Below are 23,121 nucleotides of genomic sequence, written 5' to 3'. Positions count from 1 at the left end.
TCGGGTTTGTGGGATTGAGCCCCAGTGTGGTTCTTTGCTGACAGCACAGAGCCTGCTTGGGATTCTCTTCTGTCTCTCTGCCCCTCTCCTGCTTGCACGCGGCCTTTCTCTCTTTCAAAATAAAATAAACCTTTAAAAAAAAAAAAGTTGAACTGGTAATTATTTTTTTTTCGTGGAAAAGAACAACATTATTTGTGATTATCTTCCTTTGAATTATTCCTATGGTTGTTACCTGAAAGCCTTGGTGTCAGGATAAAACTAACTCCAGAGTCAGGGTTTTTAACAATTAACTTTAATCTTTGAATGGTCTGACGTTGGTGAACTTTGCTTACAGCAGTTGTTCAAGGACATATTTACTTACTTGAACGTCTTGATAAATATTTTATTATATTCTTGGCATTGAGTAGATAGCAATACTAATTGGAACAATTGCTGGGCTGCTCCCCCTACCCTCTTTTGAGCCTCTTTTTCTCCCCTATTCTATTGTTGTTTTTTTTTTTTTTTTTTTAAATCTGTGCCTAGACTATAGACATAAGAAATAATGTAGTAATACTTATAGATGATGATAGTGTCACATATTCTGTATAATAAACATATTTACCTAGTATACCTTAACCTTAGAATAATTCTGTGAAGAAAGTGCTGTTACAGTGGTATAGATAAGAAAATTAAGATTTAGAAAGATTGAAACTTGGAGAAAGTCACTTGGTTAGGACCAAAGTTACGTAGGAGTCTGGGCCAAATCTCTCAGGTCTGACTGGAGGGCTCCACACTTTCAGTCACTGTGCTACACTATAAATGCTAATTTGAGCATTATCCATGATATTTTTGTTTCTTCTCTTATACTGCTTCTCTTTGGTTAATAATGACTACTAGTGGCATTTGGAATTAAGCTAAAAGGTAGTAGAGAAAATATTGTTCGTATTGCTGTTTGTTAGTAACTGGTAAAATTTTGGTTAGTCAAAAATTAAAATGTGGTTTCAGGTTTTGTTCATGTCTTACACACCCATAGCCTCTTTGTACAGGTATGAAGCTAAATTCATTTTAGCTTTGTTGTACTTTTTCTCTGGTTTTGAACTGAGATTAGTCCATGAATTTTTGTGCTTAAAGTTCCTGACGCTTGAGAATTGATGAAGGGAAGAATAGTAGGGAAATAAAAGGAATGGAAAATAATAGGGGAAGAACAAGAGTGAGCAGAAGAAAGAAAAAAATGAAATTTAGAGAGTTACAGAGGAATAAAGATGGGAACCTCTAGTCTGAAAGTGAAATTAGCATTTGAGGATAGAACCTAAACTCCAGGCCAGGGGCCCCTGGGTGGCTTAGTTGGTTGAGGGTCCCCCTCTTAATTTCTCCTTAGGTTATGATCCCAGGGTGGGTCATGGGATTGAGCCCTGTGTTGGGCTCAGTGCTGAGTGTTGGAGTGGGCTTGGGATTCTCTCTCTGTCCCCTTCTGCCGCTCTCCCTCACGCTCTCTTTAAAAGAAAAAACAAAACCAGTAACATAAACCCAAGCAGGATCATCTAATTGTCTTTGACCTAACCACCTTTTCTGTTTAATTTTTTACAAAAACGTTAAGGTAACCATTTAGATCCAGGTAAGGGTAGTGATGTAGAAAAAGAGAAATGGCTGGGAGTTAAAAGAGATTTTGGGTTTAGGGATTGGAAAATTTAGAAAAGAGCCTATGTGACCTTGTATATCTACCTAATCTCTTTGGTGTTAGTGTTTTCATAAAACTGATGACAATAATATATGAAGGCTTTTGTTAATGGAGAAGCATAATCTATAAAGTTTTATTCTAATTCCAATATTTTAAGATTATGAGTGTTACATGTCAAATCAGTATTTGTCATAGTCTGAAGTTATTTCTTCTTTCAAGTTTATTTGTTTATTTTGAGAGAGGGAGAGAATGCCAGCAGGGGAGGGCCAAGAGAGAGCGGGAGAGAATCCCAAGCCAGTTGCATACGTAGAGGGTCTCTCTCTATCCTACAACCCAGGAGCTGAGCTGACATCAAGAGTTGGGTGCTTAACCCACTGAGCCACTCAGGTGCCCCTGCAGTTTCATTTATTATCCTAGCTTGGCCTTTGAATAAGAAGGTAACCGTAGTATCTTATCTCTTTGCCTTTTAGTTCCATTTTCTTTTTTCCCCCGTAGTCTCTCCATGGGCAGAAAAGTCTACCTAAAGTAGGGCTCTTTGTTTTGTTATCTCACTAGCCTTTAAGGTGATGGATTTGACATATTTAGGAAGAGCAGGCTGGAAAGAGATTTGTTCACTGTCCCCTTCTCCCCTTTTGTAAATGTTTTATATATCAGGATTTCCTAAAAATTTTTTTGGGTGGGGGGGGGCAACTACATAAGTGGGTGTGGGAGACTGTGGTTTAGAACTGTCTAAAATTGATTATTTTGGGGGTGCTTAAATATTTTTTCTCAGGAGCGGGTCCATTGCTTTGAGCAGGACTCTCATTAGAAATGGAATGTTAGAATTACTGATAAACCTTTTGTGGTTTGATTTTCAGTTTTACCTGCTTGCTTTTCTCCTTTTTGTTAGCTGCTACACCCAGCAGAATAGTTAGAGGCTTTTGCTCTATGTCTTTTCAAGTAATTACTAGTTTCTGCATCTTTTTATACAAGGTATCCCTTTCTTTTTCTTGTTCTTGAGTCATCTTTGTGTTCACAGCTTTGGTGAGTGTAGTGTTTTGGTGTTTTATTTTCTGCCCTTTAATTCAGTGTTTTTCAGGGGCGCCTGGGTGGCTCGGTTGGTTAAGCGTCTGACTTCGGCTCAGGGTCCGTGAGTTCGAGCCCCGCTTCGGGCTCTGTGCTGACCGCTCAGAGCCTGGAGCCTGTTTCAGATTCTGTGTCTCCCTCTCTCTCTGCCCCTCCCCTGTTCACGCTCTGTCTCTCTCTGTCTCAAAAATAAATAAACGTTAAAAAAAAAAAATAAAAAAAAAATAAAAGTTTTTTTCAGGCTTATTTTTTAGCAAGAAAGTTTTAAAATTGTAGTTAAATACGTTGTGTTTCCTTTGAAACTCAGAACTTGCAAATACCCTTTAAGAAATTCTTAAACTGAAAATTGTCAGAAAGTTATCTATACATATACATATTAGTAAAAGAAATTAGTTGGTTTTTCAGTGAATGTAAATATTTTAATGAAGGAGCTTTAAAAAATAAAAATTGTTACTATCTCACATGATTTCTGTGGGTGAGAAATTTGGCAACAGTTGAGCTGAGTGATTCTGACTCCCTCTAGGTCCAAATCTAAAATCTACATCAATATGGTAACCAGGGCTGCAGTTATTTGAAGGCTTGACTGGGGCTCAATGATCTTTTTCCAAGATGGTGTACTCATTGGCCTGGCAGGTTGATGCTGGCTCTTACCTGGAGGACTCAGTTCCTTACCGTACATGGATCTCCATGGAGCTCTTTTGAGTGTCTTCTACGGTTTCTTTTTTTCTTTTCTCTTTTTTTTTTTTTTTTTCTAAAGTAATCTCTAGGGGTGCCTGGGTGGCTCAGTCAGTTGGACATCCAACTTCAGCTCAGGTCATGATCTCGCGGTCCGTGAGTTCGAGCCCCGTGTAGGGCTCTGTGCTGACAGCTCAGAGCCTGCAGCCTGTTTCAGATTCTTTGTCTCTCTCTCTCTATGATCTTCCCCCACTCATGCTCTGTCTCAAAAATGAATAAATGTTAAAAAAAAAAAATTAAAAAAAATAATAAAGTAATCTCTACACTCAACTTGGGGCTCGAACTCACAACCCCAAGGTCAGAAGTCCAGTGTTCCACCAGCTGAGCCAGCCAAGTGCCCTTCCTCCTTAAGTTTCTTTAAATGTGGCAGCTGCAGTTTGTAGAGCAAGTCATCTGAGAAGAGAGATAGGTAGAAAGCACAGTACCTTTTTAGGACTCATTCCAGAAGTCACTTCTGCCACATTCTTTTCGTTAAAAGCAAGTTATTAAGTCTAGCCCTCAATCAAGGGAGGGTAGTTAGGCTTCATCTTTTTTCAAAAGAATTTCTGGGCATACTTAAAAACCACAATAGGAGGGAATATTTCACAACCACTAGTCGTTGGCTTAATTGGAATTAGGCAAAGTCAGAGCTAAAGTCTTAGCTAAGTATAGGTAGGTTGGGCTATTATAAGTTTAGAGAAAAAATATTCTAAATTTAGGAGACTTAAATCTTTCTACTTTTTAGCTATGATATGATTTGGAAGTAAGGGTTTTTTTTTCCCCCGCCTTCATACTAATCTTCCAGTCATTGTAATGAGGGATAACTTTTTTTTTTTTTTAAATCCTGGCCAAAAAAACATAAGGTTTACCAATTTAGCCATTTTTGAGTGTATAAGTGGCATTGAGTACCTTCACATTGTTGTGGATTCTTCATCTCCAGAACTTTTTTCATCTTCCCAAACTGATATTCTTTGTACCCATTAAACATTAACTTTGCATTTTTCCCTGTCTGTAGCCCCTGGCAATCACCATTCTACTTTGTATTTCTATGAATTAGGCTACACTAGGGACTTAGTGTAAGTGGAATTGTGCATATTTGTTGTTTTGTCATTGCTTTATTGTACTTTGTGTAATGTCTTCGAGGTTCATCCATGTTGTAGCATGTGTAGAATCAATTTCCTTCCTTTTTAAGACGAAAGAATAATCCATTGTATGTATGTATCAAATTTTGTTTACCCATCATCTGTAAATCGACACTTTAGTTGTTTCTGCCTTTCTGAAATCATGAATAATGCTGCTGTGAAAGAGAGTGTACAAATAATTGTTTGAATCCCTATTTTTTTTTTTTTTTTAATCTTTGACTTTAATCCTTTTGGATATATACCCAGAAGTGGAATTGCTGGTTCGTATGGTAATTATATTTTTAATTCTTTGAGGAGCCCCCATAGTGTTTTCCATAGTGATTGCACCATTGTTTATTCCTACCAGCCGTGCACATGGGTTCCAGTTTATCCATATTCTTTGCAACATTTGTTGTTTTCTGTGTTTTTGATAATAGCCATCTTTGTGGTTGTGATGTATCTGTGGTTTTGATGTGCATTTCCCTAATAATTACTGATGTCTTCTCATTTGCTTATTGGCCGTTTTTTTTCTTTTTTTTTTTTTAATGTTTATTTATTTTTGAGACAGAGAGAGACAGAGCATGAACGGGGGAGGGTCAGAGAGAGGGAGACACAGAATCTGAAACAGGCTCCAGGCTCTGAGCTGTCAGCACAGAGCCCGACACGGGGCTCGAACTCACAGGACCGTGAGATAATGACCTGAGCCGAAGTCGGCCGCTTAACCGACTGAGCCACCCAGGCGCCCCACTTATTGGCCGTGTTTTAAAAAGTTTATTTATTTTGAGAGAGAGCATGTGTGTGGTGAGGGACAGAGAGAGTTGGACAGTCCCAAAGAGGCTCCATGGTGGTAGTGTGTAGCCAGAGGCAGGGCTCAATTCTCACAAACTGTGAGATCATGACCTGTGCTGAAACCAAGATTGGATGCTTAACCCATTGAGCCACCCAGGCGCCCTTGCTTATTGGCCATTTTATATCTTCTTTGAAGAAATGTGTATTCAAGTCCTTCACCCGTTTTCAAATTTGAATTGTTGGAGTTCGGCATATATTCTGGATATCCACACCGGTCATGATGACTAGATTTTGATAGCTGCTATTTATCAGTGCTTACCATGTTCCAGGCAGTGTTCTAAGCCTTGGAAGTGAATTAACTGTAATCCTCATGGATGGTGTGTGTGGGAAGGTCCTATTTTCATTTTACACATGAGAAAATGAAAGCACAGAGATAGAAGTCACAAGGTCACATAGCCAGTAAGTGATATTTCTGAACCTACACATTCTGTGTATCCAGAGCTGAGACTTCCAACTATGAGGGCTTATAGTTTAAGTTTTTAAGGTGTTAATAATGAGCAAAGTAAAAATACTACTGTTTCAGGACTGGGAGGATACTTTATCATAAGCCAGATACTTTATCGTAAGCCAGTGACTAAATTTTATTTTCCTTAATGAGATACAGTTGTGACTTGTTTATAATCTACCTTTCACATGGGTATATTCTTTACTCTCATTCGGGAGTATTTTACTTTTGGATCACCTCGTAACTAGTATTCACAGTATTTTAGATTAGAAAGTGCTTTTCCCAGTTATAATGTGAAATAACTGCTCTTTCCACTCTGAGGTTAATTTACCCAAGGTTGTCATTAAGTGACAGCCAGAATTTCAGTTTCGTTTATCTGTATTTCCTTAGGGTTCTAAGTAGATCTTATTCTAGATAAGTGCTGTCCAATAGAACTTTGTGAAATGAGGGAAGCAGTCTATGTCTTTGCTGTTTGTTAGGATAATCTCTAGACCTAGGTCATTATTTGAGGTGTGGCTAGTGCAGATGAGGAACTGAATTTTGAGTTTTATTTAATTTTAATGTACATTTAAACAATCGCATGTGGCTGTTAGCTGCCATGTTAGCGCAGTTCTAGAGCCAGCGGTGTAGGATCCAGTAAGATCCGTGTATCTTTTTTTTTTAATGTTTATTTTTGAGAGAGAGAGAACACAAGTGCTTGTGCCCATGAGTGGGGGAGGGGCAAAGAGAGGGAGACAGAATCTGAAGTGGGCTCCATGCTGACAGCAGAGAGCCTGATGTGGGGCTCAAACTCATGAACTGTGAGATGTTGATGTGAGCAGAAATCAGGAGTCAGACAGTTAACCGATTGAGCCACCCAGGTGCCCCAGATCCATGTATGTTTTATAACAAGTACTTATCAAAGTCCCCTTTACTATCCTGAAATAAAATTTTATTCATATAATAAGATCATATTAGTACACACCTGAAGAAAGACGTTTATAATAATAAATTTTAATATGTAGTAGTACAGATATGAGAATTCTAGAAGACAAATGTTTCCAAAACATTCTCACAAATTTCCAAACACTATTTGCCCTTCTTAAAAGAAACAAAGTGACTAGTGTTTTTTTTTAATAATTTTTTTTTAATTTACTTATTTATTTTGAGAGAGAGCGTGTGTGCACATGAGAGAGTGGGGAAGGGGCAGAGAGATAGGGAAAGAGACTCCCAAGCAAGCAGTCTCTATACTACTGGTGCAGATCTCTAAACAGGGCTTGATCTCACAGACCCTTAATGGTCTGAGCCACCCAGGTGCCCTAGGATTAGTGTTTTCTTAAGTACTTCTGTCTTTTTAGGAAGAAAAGTATGTCGGGTAGATTAATAATACAGTGATTAAGGTACGTTTCATTTATTTTTCTAATATTTACTGCCATTTCAGTTGAGTAGGCAGTTAGCTAACATTAAATCTGTCTTATGGTGTAGTGGCATGGTATGTGTAGATATGATCAAAAGAAAAGTAATTATCAGCTTTCCTCTCATAAATTGAAGGTAAAAATCAGTATCCAATTTGGATTGGTGGCCTTGGTTGTTGATGTAGAGGGGAAATTGTGAGATTAATTTATAATTCCTCAGAGCAGAGAATATAAATATAGGGTCAAAGTAGTATAGGGGAAGCACTATTAACAATAAAAATTAACATTTTAATAGTTTGTCTTTACAAAAGTGTGTGTGCCTGTTAGTTTTTTTTAATGGAAGTGTGAATGCATTTTTAAACTAGGTGTTTTGAAGTGTAGTTTACATACAATAAATTCACTCTTTAAGCGTACAGTTTGAAGATATTTTTTCAAATCAGTTGTGTAATCTTACCACGTGAGAATGTAGAGCATTTACATCACCTCAGTTACTTTATTGTCCTTTATGGACAGTCCTCTTCCCTCACCTCTGTTCTGTGGAAACCACCAATCTGTTTTTCTTGTCTTTTGTGTATTCTGGAATGTCATATAAAGGAATCAGACATTGTGTATACTTTTGTTTCTAGCTTTTTTCACGCATGTTATTGCATATATTATAATTCATTTTTTTTTTTATTGCTAAGTGGTATTGTGTACACCACAAATGTTTATTCATTCTCTGGTTACTAGGCATTTGGGTTGTTTCCCATATTTGGCTTTTGTGAATAAAGTTTATGTGAATATTTGCATACCAGTTTTGTTTTGTTTTGTGGAGAATTATTTTGATTTCTCTTGGGAAAATTACCTAGCACTGTGATTGCAGGGTCATATGAATTTGTGTATTTAACTCTGCTGAAAACCTACCAAAGTGTTTTACAGACACTAAACCGTTTGCATTTGTACCAGCAGTATGGTGCATACATAGTTCTGCATTCTTGCCAGTATTTGATGTCAGTCTTTTAATTTTATCCATGGAGTTGGTGCATTGTTTGAATTAGCATTGTGGGTTTTTTTTTTTAAGTTTATTTATTTTGAGAGAGCACAAGTGTGAGCTGGCGAGGGGCAGAGAGTGAGAGGGAGCAGGTTCTGTGCTGACAGCACTCAAGATTTCATCTCACGAACCATGAAATCGATGTCAGCGGAAATCGAGTTGGATACTCAACTGACTGAGCCACGTAGATGCCCCTTGCATTGTGGTTTTAATTTGTATTTCCCTAATAATGATGCTGAACATTTTTATGTTTTTGGTGGTGTCTGTTCAGATCTTTTGCCTGTTTAGAAAAGGTGAGATTGTCTTGTTGAATTGTAAGAATCATTTATATATTTTTGGATACAAGTGTGTGCAATACATGTTTTGCACATAATTTCTCCTAGTCTCCTAGAAATCTTTCTTTAATCCATAATTGCAGGATTTTGTCTTGCTTTCTTCTAGAAGTTTTGTAGGTTAGCTTGTAACCTTTTTTTTTTTTTTTTTTTTTTGCATGTGGTGTGAGTAGTGGGTTGAGGTTCTTTTTTTTTTTTTTAAATACTGGAGATGTCCAATTGCCTCTCAAAAAAAACAAAACCTTTTTTTGTTTGTTTTGTTTGGTCTTTTTCCAGTACCATTTATTGAGAAGATTTTGTTTCCCATTGAATCAGTTTGAAATACCTCTTAAAACTGCTGATTTATTTATCATTGCCGTATATGTTAAGTCAGTAGTTGATAAATACAGATGCTAGCATAGATCTTTTCTGCCTTATTTTTAAAATTCGGATATCTCTTGCTTTCTAAAATCTTTTATAGGAAATGTGGACTTAAAAGGAGAAATTGTTTTTATGGGCATGTGAGTAAGACCTGTTGCAAAATAATGCCATCTTGAATTGATAGAGCAATCTTCTTTTGAGTGGCTTGAAATGTTAGATATTATCTAATTTATACTTGAACATAAGTGAAAATATTTCTTCATTGGAAGTGAAAGGAGGGAACAAACTATCAACTTACTGTAAAACACTGACTCACCAGTGGTTCTGGGATTCTTGAGTGCTAGTCTGCTAGAGATGTTCATTGCCTTAGCAGATGTTTTAGTGCCTACTGTGTGCCTGCTCTTTCATGTACTGAACGTTTATTTTACTTTTATTATTATTATTTTTACAATTTACTAAATTTATTTTAAAAGGATATGGTAGAGGCACTGGAGTGGCTCAGTTTATTTTTTTAAGTTTATTTTGAGAGAGAGAGAGAGAGAGAGAGAGAGAGAGAGAGTGAGCACAGTGGGCTGGGAGAGAGAGAATCACAAGCAGGCTCTGCACTGTCAGCACAGATCCTGATGAGGGGCTTGACCTCAGGAACCATGATATCATGACCTGAGCTGAAATCAAGAGTTGGGACACTTAACCAACTGAGCCACCCCAGGCACTTCTGTACTGAATATTTAGTAGCAAGGCAAAAATGTACTATTTCTGAACTCATCTAGTCAGTCTGCTCTGAAGTTCTGTGAATGCAGAGTAAATAGAGTCCTTAAATTGGAATTGTGGTTTCTTTGCTTCTGGTAAATAATAGCTATTTAATGATGACCAGGGTAGCCTTTGTAAGACTCTTACTTTTGCTCTGATAAAACTTTTTTTTTTTTCCTGCCTCACAAGATTATCTTTACAATCCAGTGAAATAATGAGTGCTGAATGCTTTGAAATTGTAAAATGATGCAGACGTTATTAGCAGTATTGTTCTGGCTTCATCACATAGATAGTTGTGATTGAGGAGCATTATGATCAACTAGGAGAGAGAGAGCTTGTAGATTGGGAGCATAGGTAAATGTAAATTGAAAGGACAGAACTAAGCAGAAACCAGGTATATTTAGATTGTATTTTAGAATGTTTAAAATTGATGAAAATATAATGCATTGCCTTCTTTTGAAGCAATATTTGTGTAATCTGGGTTATGGTACCATAGTTTATGGTACACAAATGATCTCACGTTAAATCTGCAGTCCATCTCTCTTCCCCATATTATACTCTTGTATTTTTTAACTGTCTTCTTGACCTCTCCATTTAGTTTACAAATTTAATATATCCAAAACTGCACTCTTTGGAGTCTTAACTTAGCTCTATTCTTTCTCCATTCTTTCCTAGCTCAGTAGATGGCTACACAGTCCATCTACTCAAGCTAAAAAAAATGTGGCAATCACCTTTGGTTTCTTTTTTCCCATCTAATTAGCTAGCAAATCTATTTGAAATATGTCCATTTTTATTCCACTGCCACTGGACTTGTCCAAGCCACCATCTTCTCTAACCAGAACTACTGCTATAGCCTTGTAACTTTGTTCCTCTGCCATTCTTATACACTTGTAGTTTATTATTCACAGAGCCCACTGTACATACACATAATATGTAGACTCTAGGCTGTAAGCATTTATGCATTGTTTGTCCCTTCCATTTCTTTGCAAGCTTCCTTAAGGTCTGATACCACTGGCCTTTGGCCCTCTTTCTCTGAACACAGGAGGCATTTTCCTTCCTGTCTTAGGGCCTTTATGCTTACTCGTTCTTCTGTTTTCCCCTTGTTAGCTCATTTTTAGTGTATATGTTATATTCTAAGTAACCCTAACCATTCTGTGTGAAATTGGCAATCCCCCTTCCTAATCCTTTGGTTTCTCTTATCTGTTTATCCTATTTATTTCATTCAAAGCCCAGTCTCTGTCTTGTTTACTTTCAGCCATATTTATCACTTAACTATTCTGAGGGCAGGGACCTTGTCTCATTTATTTGTTATATTCTTAGTGCAGTTACTTGCAGAGTAAAAGAATTAACAATTTAGATAATTTAGGTTAACTTATTTTTTTCCCCACCTTTGAGTATGTGCACTTGGTATTTTTATTATAGCACTGCTGTTTAACTGTTGGGGGACTAGGAGAAATTTGTTATGGATTATTTATAGCCCAGTTGATTTGTTGTCAGATCATTTAGAAGCTTTTTTTTCTGCCTAGACTTAAATAATTTGTTTTATGAGCTTTTAGTCTGTTTGCTAGATTTAAGACTGGCTTTGAATTTGCTATTAGCTTATTGTAGGAACTGCCTTTTAAGGACTTACACGTTATGACCCTTGCCTTTAAAAATGTTCCTTAGTTAGAACTGTTGAGTTGGAGGGATTAAAAGGTAGTAAAATTGTTCTCTCCAGTTTAAAAAGATAAAACACACTTTAAATTTCAAGGAGTAACTTTGAAATAAGTGAGTGAACAGAATTTTTGGCTCCTCATTTTCAGAAATGAGAAAGGCCCCGACAGTTCCTTTATATTAACTAATGTCTTGTTTTGAGAAGGAGACATAATCTTTTTATGTTTCCTCCTCCATGATACAAAAGGGGCTGTGTGCCCATAGAGTTCAATTATTTTTGGTATTAAAAATTTTCTCAGTGTGTTCTTGCTTTGGTTCTTTCTAAGAGCATGTTAAAGGTTGCTTACAAGGGGCTATACTTACCAAAGCTCTAGAAGGATGCTAAACTTGAGGCTGTTACAGTGGGTGATGAAATAATTGTTTCAAGGAACAGTAGCTAGGTTGAAAACTGCTTGAAAAATGCATTCACCTGATAATCATGATGTTTTAAGGACTTTTCGTTGTAACTTAGTTGCCTCAGTTTTTCCATTTAAGACAGACAACTGGTAGTTTTCAGATTTTTCACATGAATTACTCTTTGGTCTTTTTCATTAAAATGAATCCTTGTTATAAGAACATTGTAGAAATGGGGACAAGTGAGTGAAAATGTTTTCAAGTTAGTCCTTTAAAGTAGGACTTTGAAGGCAATTTGATGAAAGGAGCTTCGGTTGGAGACAAAGTTGGCTTAGGTTAGTGGAAAGCAAGTTAGGACTGCAGTGGTACCTTAAACTATTGCTCTTCTACGTGTTTGGGAGATTACGATTGTATTTTATATGGTTGTAGTTGTACCTCAAGGCAGTGCCTGACAGGTGAGACTAAAACTAACACACAGAATTTAGGGAATTACTAATACAGCTCTTACTAAGATTAATATTTTGTATAAGGTAAGATCTGTACTTAATGTATTCTCAGTTACAGTATGTAAATAGGTAAATATGTAAATATGAATTTCAGGGGCACCTGGGTGGCTTGGTATGTTAAGCGTTTGACTTGGGCTCAGGTCATGATGATCTCAGTGTTCATGAGATCAGGGCCTGTGTCAGGCTCTGTGCTGACAGTCCAGAGCCTGCTTGGGATTCTCTCTCTCCCTCTCTCTTCCTTCCCTGTGCTTGCTTTATCAAAATAAATTAATGAACATTTTTTTAAAAAGCTTTAAAAAATAATTTCACTTATCACTGATTGGTGGGACCTTGGAAAGTTTTTTTTTTTTTCTCATTGTAAAGCTTATTTATTTATTTATTTTTTTAATTTTTTTTTTTTCAACGTTTATTTATTTTTGGGACAGAGAGAGACAGAGCATGAACAGGGGAGGGGCAGAGAGAGAGGGAGACACAGAATCGGAAACAGGCTCCAGGCTCTGAGCCATCAGCCCAGAGCCTGACGCGGGGCTCGAACTCACGGACCTCGAGATCGTGACCTGGCTGAAGTCGGACGCTTAACCGACTGCGCCACCCAGGCGCCCCAAAGCTTATTTATTTTGAGAGAGAAGACAAGCAGGTGAGGGGCAGAGAGATGTATAGACAGAATCCCATCCAGGCTCTGTGCCATCAGCATAGAGCCTGATGTGGGGCTTGAATTCATGAACCATGAGATCATGACATGAGCAGAGATCGAGTCGGACACTTAACTGACTGAGCCACCCGTGTGCCCCAGACCTTGGGAATTTTATTTACTTATTTATTTTTGACCTTGGGAACTTTAAAATGGGTTTCACATCTATACAAAAACCTATTTATCTTTTTTTGAAGAAAATATTTTATCAGTATCCTCAGGGTGTACTGAGCACTAAATGAGATACTTGTAAAGTCCTATGCAAATTGCCTAGTTAATTGTGTGTATATGTGTGTATATATTATGTATATTATATATATGTATTATAAGTGCATAATATGTATATTATGTATTTTTAGCTAGTGTCTTTATAATCAATAAATCAAGGTACTTGAGTTTCCAAATCTTTGATTTCATGTGAAGGATCCGATCTCTGAACTCTTTGTGAAATGACTAGCTCATAGTGTTAGGTTCATTTTATAAATTCATTGGTTGAAACTTGTTTGCTGCTTTTCAGCCTTATTTGGCTTGAGAAAAAGGTAATGTTAGTTTGAGGATTCAAGAAATGATAAAGTTAAGTCAGAGTAAACAGAATTTAAAATTATTTTGAACATATGCACCCATTACAAATTACAAAAAGTACAAAGATTTTTAGAGATCACCCCCTCATGCCTATTTCCCAGCACTTGTTCTTATCTGAAGAAACCACTGTTTTATGTACTTCTCTGGAGAGCTGTAATGTGTGTAAGCGCTTTATATTATTTTTAACGTAAGTAGTAGTAGCATGAGGTTCACCTTGCTCTACAGCCTATTTTTTTTTCTTAAGGAAATATTTTGGATAGTTATTTCATAATGTATGTAAAGCTATAGCTATTCCATTCTTTTTATATTGATGGCTTAATGTCTGTTTAACCAGATCTTTTCATGTGCATTGTTTCTTTTTTTTTTTCCTACTAGAAATAATGGTAGTACCCTTGTAAATGTGGGATACATTCTTTTTTATTTTTTAAGTTTATTTACTTACAGGAGCGAGAGTGAGCAGGGGAGGGACAGAAAGAGGAGACAGAGAAGAATCCCAACCAGGCTCCATACTGTTAGTGCAGACCCCAGCACAACCCTGAGCTGAAGTTGGTTGCTTAACCGACTGAGCCACCCAGGCGCCTCTGTAATACTCTAGATTTCTTGTGAAGTTTTTTAATGTTTTCTTATATTTGAACGTCTAATCTATAATTTTAAGTAGAGTTCGATAACTGAAAATACTGGGCATTGTTTCATGGTCCAAACTGTAAAATAACAAACTATAGAATATTTTTCTTTAGTGTGGCCATGGTCCTTAGGCAAGTATTTTTTTTTTCTTGATGTTTATTGCAGCATTTACCATCCTTTCTTGATGATCATCACTTTACTTATTTAGTTACTTTATTTATTTATTTATTTTAATGTTTGTGTATTTTTGAGAGAGGGACAAAGCATGAGTAGGGGGAGAGGCAGAGAGATGGAGACACAGAATCTGAAGCAGGCTCCAGGCTCTGGGATGTCAGCACAGAGCTCGACGCCTGGCCCAAACCCACAAACCGAGAGATCATGACTTGAGCTGAAGTCAGACACTTACCGACTTGAGCTGTCCGGGTGCCCCTATGATAATCACTTTAAATGTTGATTTAAAAACATTTGAGGGGCGCCTGGGTGGCGCAGTCGGTTAAGCGTCCGACTTCAGCCAGGTCACGATCTCGCGGTCCGTGAGTTCGAGCCCCGCGTCAGGCTCTGGGCTGATGGCTCAGAGCCTGGAGCCTGTTTCCGATTCTGTGTCCTCTCTCTGCCCCTCCCCCGTTCATGCTCTGTCTCTCTCTGTCCCAAAAATAAATAAACGTTGAAAAAAAAATTTTTTTAAAAACATTTGTAGGCTCTGTTTAAGACTTATGGAATCAATCTATTGGGGGAGAGGTCTCTTTCATTTCGTATTAGGGAAGTCTGGAAATCACTTAGCACTTAGTATGTGCCTACTTAAATATTAATAAGAATTTTACAACATTGAAAACAGTTTCAGTGGAACAGGATGTCCTAGTATTCTCAAAAATTAGAAATGTGACTCACAAAACTATAGAATAAATGTCACAGACTGATCTCACAGTTCGTGTGTTTGAGCCCCACATTGGGCTCTATGCTACCAGCTCAGAGCTGAAGTCGGACGCTCAACCGACTGAGGCACCCAAGCGCCCCTTTATATTTTTGATATTAGATCCTTATCATATAGGATTTGCAAATATTTTTTCCCATCCTGTGAGTTGTATTTCCACTTCCTAGATAATACCCTTTGCCATAGAAGTTTTGTATTTTTATGAAGGCCATTTCCCCCCCATTGCTATTTATGCTCTTGGTGTCATGTAAAAATCCATTGACAAATCCAAAGTCATGGAGCTTTATCGCCTATCTTCTTCTGGTAGCTTTTATTTTATTTTATTTTATTTTATTTTATTTTATTTTATTTTATTTTATTAGTATTTTTCTGATAGCTTTTATAGTTGTTTGATGATCCATTTTGAGTTTATTTTTGTATGTGGTGTGAATAGTGTAGTCCATTGAATATCCACCAGTCTCAGCATCATTTGTTGAAAAGACTGTTCTTTCCCCCATTAAATGTTCTTAGTGTTTTGCTCAAAAATTAACTGGCCATACATGTATGACCTCATTTCTGGACTCTTTGTTCTATCCCATTGGTTTATATATCCTTATGCTACTGTGATTTTATTTTTGTAGCTTTGTAATAAGTTTTGAAATGCAGAAATGTGAGTTCTGTAAATGTACTCTCCTTCGCAGTTAATGTTTTAGATGTTTGGGATCCCTTGCAGTTCCAAGCGAATTTGAGAATGCCTTTTCTGTTTCTATGAAAAAGGATGTTGGAATTTTAATAGATAGTATGCATATGTTATATACTTACACTGTGGTGGGCGTTGGTATGTTTGATGGTGTCCTACATGTCTTTTTGTAGCTGGGGTGCAGAGATAGGTGCAAAAGCACCTGGCTCTGAGAGTCCTGAATACACCAGGCTCAGCCCCTCAAGGCTGACAAAATCCAAAGGTAGAAAAGTGACTGGGGGTGAAACAAGAAAGGAATTTATTTCATTGAGGCCAACACCAGGAAGACTGTGGACTAGCATCTCAAAGATGATTTGTAAAATAACCAAAAATACTTCTGGGTTTTGCATAAGGAGAATGTATGCCAAGGAGAATGTGAGATAATTAAAATTTTAATAAAATTAAAAGAATTAATGGAAAAATTCATGGTGAACACAATGTAAAAGTGTAAATGAATATCAAGATCAGTAAGTTATCTTCTCTAAAGATAGCAGATCTTTTCACAGATCTTGTTGGGTCAAACAAGGAACCAACTTTTAGTGCTCACAGGTTGCAGCTTTTAATAAGACTTGACTGAAGATTTATCGGTTACAGAAACTAATTTCAGTGCAATACAGTAGGAGTTTTATTTCTGCTGTCTGCACATACTGCTACTTTGAGAGCTTTTCAAACAAGAGCCACTTTTACCTAAGTAGAGACACCTTTAACCATGTTCAGCTAGTGTTTTGTTGGAGATGCATGTCTGAAGACAAAAAGGAATAAAAATAAAGGAAAATTAAAAAGTAATTTAACTCTCCCAGTCTTTGCCTGTTGGGTCTTTGTTGGGGAATTTCTTGAATGGTTAGCCACACAGTTTACAACTTAGATTTCATTTCCTGCTCTTGTTGAAACTAAAGATCAATCTGAAGTGAAAGTTGAGGGTTTTCTCAGGGTTTTTTTCTGAGCAAGTGTCTTGATCTGGGCATATATGTGTGGTTTTCTAAGTCTCCTGGTATAAGGGAGTTCTCTGCAATGTCATAATTTCCCAGAGAAATTCTCTCTTGGCCTTTATTTACAGCCTTTGGGTGTGCTGTTGTGTACTCAATTATAAACCTTGGTCCCAGGGAGGAGGTTGTTGATTTGCTGTATAATGTTTTGGAGGAATGCCTCTAGCTTAGCGGTTTTTCCTTGCATGGTAGGTAAAACAAAGGCAGCTACCTCAGGTTATTCCTTAGCTCCCAGACAGGTTTATACAGACAAACATAATCCTTTGAGAATAAGGTCTACTTGACTCCAGAAGCAAACCTGGGTTTCACACTGGCTTCGGGACCTCCACTATGCTAGGGAGAGATGGGAGTCAATGACAAATAAAAATGCTATAAACCTTTTCTACTGTTTTTAAGTTTGTGTTTTCTGGATTCATTGTTTGCTTGATTGCTGTAACCCTTTTGATTGTTTCAGAGTACTGACAAAGCTGATTTTGACAGATTTTGCTTGACTTTTTGGTGTTTCTGTGAAGGGGTAGGCTCTTGGAGTTCCTTTTTTGGTCATTTTTGTGTTGATGTCCTTCACATGTGTTTTCTTATTTTAATGTCCGTCTTGTCCCTGATTTGGCCACTGGGAACCCATTCATGCTGGTTTCTATGTCCTTTTGATATTTTGTAATCATTATTTAGACATTTCTTTGCTTTTTGCTAAAATAAAATATTCTGGGCTTATTTTGTCATCTTCTTTCCCCAGCCCTGGAATCAGCTATTTTTCAAAGCCCTGGTTTTGTTTAGTGGAAAACCATTTTTAGAAGCCGAGGCCCAGTGTTAAGTATGCTCATTGCTATTGGAGTCACTATGCTCAGGCTCTCTCATTGCAGAGTTGGGGGAGGTATATATACAGAAACAGGAATATTTACCTTTATGGTTATATGTGAACATTAGTATCTTAATATTATTTTTTAGTATCTTAATATTGTTAATATGACTGAATTAATTGTTCATGATAGTGATACATTACATTACAACACCACAGCATTCTCTTTAGTTTTCACCGTTTCTGTTACTAGTTGCTGTGTTCTTTGAATAGTATGAAACTTACCTTTCATTATTCTGAATACTTACTTGATTATTTCCCCTGTTTATAATCAGTTTTCTGTTGTAGCCATTGTCACCTGCCCCATGTGGATACCCACCTCTCCCAGCTTAGCCTCTTGACTGTGATCACTCCTTTCTTCCCCCGCACATGGATGCCTTCCTTACTACTCTTTTGGGCTCAGTGTCCCATCCCTGACTGTCCCTCTCCGTGGATACCCTTCCTCACTTTGTTTTGATATCGACATCCTGTGCTGGGCCACTCCCAGGTGTTGATACCCTCTTACTGACTCTGCCTGTTAAGATCTGGATCCCCTGGCTCCTCTGCTTTTCTCCCATATAATAACTGGGATAATAAGTGGGAAGAGGAAGACCCGCTTTTTAAATAAAATCTAATATATTAAACTAAGCTTATACTAAAAAAGTATTTCACAGGTGAATTTGAATAGTTGTTTTCTGGTTCTTACCTTATTAATGAAGGATTGTGAACAGTTTGGCTAAATGAAAAAGTTAACCTTGTTAAAGGGTTCTATGTAGATAGTCTGATAATAAAGGGTAGTTGTGTTTTTAGAACTTTAATAGTTATCATGTTGAATCTTGAAAGGTAATTGGTAGTTGTCTTAAATTTTGACAAAGAGAAGAAACATTTTGGTGTTAACTTACCAAAGTCAACCAACCTAGTAACTGAGTTGATTTGAATCTAGGACAGAGTCTGAAGCCTGTGTTCTTTCTTAAAAATCTTTCTTAGTTAAAAAGTTAAAATGCCTTAGCTGTTAGTTGGTTTTGCATGTTTTTGACGTGCTTTGTGACTTAAAGTTTATTTATGGTGTCTGAAATGTAAACCATTATAAGGATAGTAAGTTCACTGTTCATCTAAATTTGAGGTTTTCATTAAAAATATTTGGCACAAACTTTTGGTGGGTTCAGAAGTAAAAACATTATAGGAATTAGGAAAAATCATATTACTTGTGTACTTTTTGCCACAGTGCATTTTTCAATCTGAAGAACTCCATTTTGGATATTTAAGTCTGGTGCGTACACTTATAAATATACGGTATTTCAATTAGGGTTTTTTCAGAACCAGTTTTCCCCTGGAGAATTTTTTTAATAGTTGATGTTTTAGACTGAAGGCATTTATTCATGAACAGGTTGTAAGTTGGTTGAGATTAGAAATTAGTATTTTCATACCATCAGCTTTTTTTGTAATTTTATTAAAAAAAATTTTTTTTAATGTTTATTTATTTTTGAGAGAGACAGAGTGTGAGTGGGGGCGGGGGTGCAGAGAGAAAGAATCTGAAGCAGGCTCCAGCCTCTGAGCTGTCAGCACAGAGCCAGATGCGGGGATCGAACCCACAAGCTGTGAGATTATGACCCGAAGTCGGACGCTCAACTGACTGAACTACCGAAGCGCCCCCATACCATCAGCTTTTAAAACTCTTAATTATTTATGTCTACATGGGCCCATCAGACCTAATGGATCTGGTGGAAGTTTCCTAATAACCTGGAATTACTGGTTATTTACATCCTCCCACCCCAGCAGTTTCCTGTAAGTACTAGTTTTTATATACAAACATTTTTGATGAGCGTATTTCTGATACTCTTTGTATTCATTTGTGTTAAGAAACAATCCATCATAGTAAATTTAAAGATCAAATTGGTTTTATTCAGTTTCATGAATGGGGTAGCATCCTATCTATCAAATAGATAAGAGCTCCTAGGAGCTGTACAAAATGGCAGGCTTTTATAGGCAGAAGAGGCTAGGGACAGGGAAAAAGTGGACTACTATATCTTCCATTAGGGAATGGAAGGGGTCTATCAGGTGATTACCTCACTAGTGCTGACCAAGAAATTCCAGACTGACCAGCTAAGATTTGATTTTTGGGAAGGTCTGAAAGCACAGTCAGGTTACATAGAAATAAGTCTTGGTTTGTTGATGTGGGGCTTAGAATAAGTGACTCAGTTTGGGTCTTTTGTTTCTTTTTAACGTTTACTAGGGAAGCCATAACAAAAACAAACTGAGTGTCTTAAATAAATTTATTTTCTCACAGTTTTGGAAGTTTAAAGTCCAAGATCAAGATGCCAACAGAGTTGGTTTCCTCTGAGACTTCTCTCCTTGGTTTGCAGATGACCACCCTCTTGTTGCCTCTTCATATGGTCTCTTTTCTGTGCAACCCTGGTGTCTTTCATTGTGTCCAAATTTTCTCCTCTTATTAGGGCACAGAGAATTGGAATGGGACCCACCCTAACACCCTCATTTAAGTTAATCATCTGATTAAAGCCTTTATCTCCAAATATGGTTACATTCTGAGGTTGGGCAGTTAAAATTTGGATATGGGAGTTTGTGGGGGCAAGGGGGCACAATTTGTCTCCTAATATTATGCAGGGAAAGTAAGAATGAATTCTGATGGCACTAAGTGTGGCTAAAAAGAAAATGATAGGGTGGCACTTTTGAAAATTTAATTTGCCTTTATACAGGTAAGGGGGTAAAATTTCTTGTAGCCTCCTGGGTTCCCTGGTTTGGGGCACTGTAAATTAGACTGACAAAAGACAGATTAACAAGAGAAAACAAATAAAAGTTTATTAGAATATTCTCTCATAGGGGAGTAATTTAGGGATGGTTAGAATTTGCTAAATAACTCTTTACCTAATTCCATTGGGGAGAGAGAGGGAGGGGAGAAAGGGCAATAATGGAAAAACAAGATGGCTTGGGAAAGATAGGTAAATGGACCCTTAGGAAAATTGATGGGAGAAATGATAGTTTGTGGGAATATCTCCGTTTGGGACTGAATTTTTTTTTTTTTTTTTTTTTCCTTTGTAGAGAAGAGTTGCTCCAGGGGAGCGGAATCATAAATCCTTTGGGAGGCTCTGCTTTTATTTTTTTTTATTTTTTATTTTTTTTTTTTTAAATTTTTTTTTTTCAACGTTTATTTATTTTTGGGACAGAGAGAGACAGAGCATGAACGGGCGAGGGGCAGAGAGAGAGGGAGACACAGAATCAGAAACAGGCTCCAGGCTCTGAGCCATCAGCCCAGAGCCTGACGCGGGGCTCGAACTCACGGACCGTGAGATCGTGACCTGGCTGAAGTCGGACGCTTAACCGACTGCGCCACCCAGGCGCCCCTTTTTTTTTTTTTTTTTTTTTTTGAGGCTCTGCTTTTAGATAGATAAGGGATTTCAGGAACTAAAATGCCTTTAGCTCAAAACTGTTAGGTTAAAATGGCATAATTTGGGGTGGCATATCATAATTCCTTCACACACTGTGTAAATGCCTTAATAATTAAGCGTTTTTTACCTTTTTTTTCAGAACGTGAAAATTTCTACCATTAGCTATTCATACTTTGTTCTTTAAAAACTAGGTTCAAATCACATTTAAAGATATTGCAGAAATGGATATGTAATAACAGTGATTTGCCACCTAGGGATTGTTTTTAGCATATAAGTTAGCGAAGATTGTTTAAAATAAGCTTTAAATTATTGGTTATTTTAGGTTATCTGCATTTCCCTGTGAATTTTTGATATAAAGTATAAAAACTTTTTATTCCCATTCAGTTACTGAAACTAATTTTAATGAGTTTCCAACAAAAAGTTGTTGGAAAAGTAACATCTTGTCACAAACATCACAGAGCAGCTTACTTTGTAGCTTCATTTCAGAATAGATAATGAAAATCCTTTGTATATCCAAAGACACTTAAGTTTTACTTTTAATTTCAGAAAACTTGAAAATGTAGTGTAAGATGACAGAATTAGAGTTTACTGGATTGTTTGAATTTTTATGTAGTTAAGTATACTCTTCCATTTGTTTCATAAACGTATTACTGGAATTTGTCTCATATTTTTCAGATTTTATCAAGGTTTTTCCACATTGGGCTCATGGCTCATACAAGCATTTAGTATTTGAACATTTTCATTATCATAGTGAGTTAACCATTTGTATCTATTTCTGTATTTGGCCACTCTTAACCTTAACCTTTAAATTTTTAAATAGGTCACTACTGTTTGGAATAGTAAAAAAAAGACTACTTCCGTAATATTTGAGAATGTTTTTTAAAAAGTATTTTAGCAAGTTGGTGTGACTGAAGGATTCTGCCATAGAAATTATATTTGAAAGAATTTGGAAAAAGGAAGATTAACAATGGTATCGATTATTATTTTTTTTTTTTTATTTCACTGTTGAGATTATGCAATTGTAAATACATTAGTCATTAGTAAACTCAGACCTTGGTAATGCATAGAAAATTTGATTCCTTCATCAACTGGTAGTCTAAGCTTTATAATGAAAGGAGTACAGTTGTCCAGTTGGCTTCTGCATTATTTAAAACAAACAAACAGAGGCGCCTGGGTGGCTTGGTCAGTTAAGCATCCAACTTCGGCTCAGGTCATGATCTCGCAGTCCGTGAGTTCGAGCCCTGCGTCGGGCTCTGTGCTGACAGCTCAGAGCCTGGAGCCTGTTTCAGATTCTGTGTCTCCCTCTTTCTCTTCCCCTCCCCTGTTCATGCTCTGTCTCTGTGTCAAAAATAAAAATAAACGTTAAAAAAAAAACAAAAACTATGAATTTCCTGTTTAGATTGGGCTGGCAACTTGAAACTTTGATGGAGTTGATAGAGGCACCCAAAAAGTTAAATTTAGAGTGCAGAAAAGCTGTAGCTCCTGAAATATTGAAGATGACTGTTGTGATGATTATAATTTTAAACAGCCATTTTAATTATGGACATTTTCAAATACACATGTGACTAGGGAAAAAGTATTTATACACCTCCTTGTACTACCATTTATAAACATGTGCAGCCTTTTTTTAGGAAAAAAAATTTTTTTTTAACATTTACTCATTTTTGAGGGACAGAGAGACAACAGGAGTGGGGGAGGGGTAGAGAGCGAGAGCGAGACAGAATCCGAAGCAGGCTCCAGGCTCTGAGCTGATAGCACAGAGACTGACGCGGGGCTCAAACTCATGAACTGTGAGATCATGACCTGAGCTAAAGCCAGACGCTCAACCGACTGAGCCACCCAGGTGTCCCAGCCTGTACCCCTGTTGAACATTATATGATTTTTAAAGCAAATTAAAAAAAAAAATGTTTATTTTGAGAGGGAGACCGTACTCATGTCTGAGCAGGGGAGGGGCAGAGAGAGAATCCCAAGCAGGCTCTTCTTTGTCCACTTAGAGCCCCACTGGGGCTCAATCTGAGAAACTGAAATCATGACCTGAGTCTACATCAAGAATCGGGACTCTTAACTGACTGAGCCACCCC

The 23,121-nt window shown here is 37.1% G+C and overlaps 1 protein-coding gene across 3 annotated transcripts in view; it reads left to right on the top strand.

Moving 5' to 3' along the window:
* The window catches only part of GPBP1 (GC-rich promoter binding protein 1), a 71,621-nt gene that overhangs the window by 4,196 nt on the left and 44,304 nt on the right, over nt 1-23,121 (top strand). The window lies entirely within an intron of this gene.

The sequence above is a fragment of the Puma concolor genome, chromosome A1 (genome assembly GCF_028749965.1).
Source record: "Puma concolor isolate L17-30 chromosome A1, mPumCon1.1.hap2, whole genome shotgun sequence".
NCBI lineage: Eukaryota > Metazoa > Chordata > Mammalia > Carnivora > Felidae > Puma > Puma concolor.
The sequence above is the reverse complement of the archived record's forward strand: the minus strand, read 5'-3'. Positions and strand labels throughout refer to the sequence as shown.